Consider the following 1,608-nt stretch of genomic DNA (forward strand, 5'->3'; position numbering starts at 1 on the left):
ATATATATATATATATATATATATATATATATATATATACATATATACATATATACGACGGGCTTCTTTCAGATTTGGTCTACCAAATGCACTCACAAGGCTTTGATCGGCTCGAGGCTATAGTAGAAGGCATTTGGCCAAGGTACCACGCAGTGGGACTGAACCCAGAACCATGTGGCTGGTAAGAATTCAAAACTTGCCCTGCTGCATTCTTCAATGTTGCCACAATGCTGGTCTTCACGCAGTCATAGCAACTAGCTTATACAATTTGCCTCATGACTACTCATTTACAAAAGCCCTTAATCGCAGCTATAACACGCATTAGTTTCGATCAATTGCTATCTCAGTGCTTTGTAAACGTTTAAATCATACTATTATACTACTAACATCTCCCCGATTATATAGCTGCCACATATATCCTGGAATCTGTACAGCAAACAAAACCAAGTAGATCTCCAGTTAAGAAATGTTCACTCTTGAAAACTCTATAAGTTGTAATTACCACTGTCTCCACTTTCTATATCTATTCTGCAAAATGGCAAAAGCCATGCTAAATTCTACAATTGCTTAAAATCCAACAATCCAACTAGTCTCACTTGATATTTTTTTGTCCTCTTCTCAGCTGTGTCTCAATGTTAGAATTCGTACAAAATACTTTTTATCAAAATATTTCGCCCTATAAATTCAACCCCGTAGAACACATGTCCTTTTCATATTTACCTTCCGGAAATAAACTTTAGATGTCCAAATTGACTACCGTTTTCAACAGTATTTAAAGGTCATTAGTACTATTACGCCTGCGCTTCTGATGAAGGGAATAAAAGAAATATTCAAACCTACATACTATCGATTTAAAACGTATATAAGCATGATTATATCGTAGGCTGCATGTATTTGTGCCTATACGTAAATTACACATGTCTTTCTTTCTGTTTAACCTTAAATGATAAAAACGCCGTATTTAGTATAATCGCGTTTCAGATCAATGTAAGCATAAGCATCGTTCTCCTTCGTTTGGTTCGTTTGTTGCGATTTTGTGTGCCTTTAGTTGACTAGTATTTTTTTTCTTTTTCATGTTTATGTACTTCTGACTGCTGACGAGATGAACATATATTACAAGTGAAAGAAAGCACGTATTGATGTAAACGTTAACAGAAGGCAGATAACAAGATAAGAAGTAAGAAAGAAAAATTGAAAGTTTTGCAAAGCTTGAGTAAAATAGAAGTATCTTCGGATTCGGAAAAAAACCCTGCCAGAATGACAACTAAGAACATAAGAGAAAAAAATCTAAGATATATTAAGCAAACAAAGAAGTGAGAAAACAATACAATGGGGAGAAAGCTATACAGGTTAACAGGATAAAACAAAAAAGGAAAGTGTCCAAATTAATTGATTGGGTAAATGTGAGAGTTTGACACAGCCAATGAGAATGGAAATGAATGTAATCATATGATGAACTCTATAAATAAGATTAGACACATGTGATGCTAGTAAAGAAACTATGTACATAAATAGATATTACGGTGATACACATAGACATACACACGGATAAACCTATTATGCAGAAGGATGTATATTATATATATATATATATATATATATATATAT

The sequence above is a fragment of the Octopus bimaculoides genome, chromosome 2, assembly GCF_001194135.2.
Source record: "Octopus bimaculoides isolate UCB-OBI-ISO-001 chromosome 2, ASM119413v2, whole genome shotgun sequence".
Lineage (NCBI taxonomy): Eukaryota > Metazoa > Mollusca > Cephalopoda > Octopoda > Octopodidae > Octopus > Octopus bimaculoides.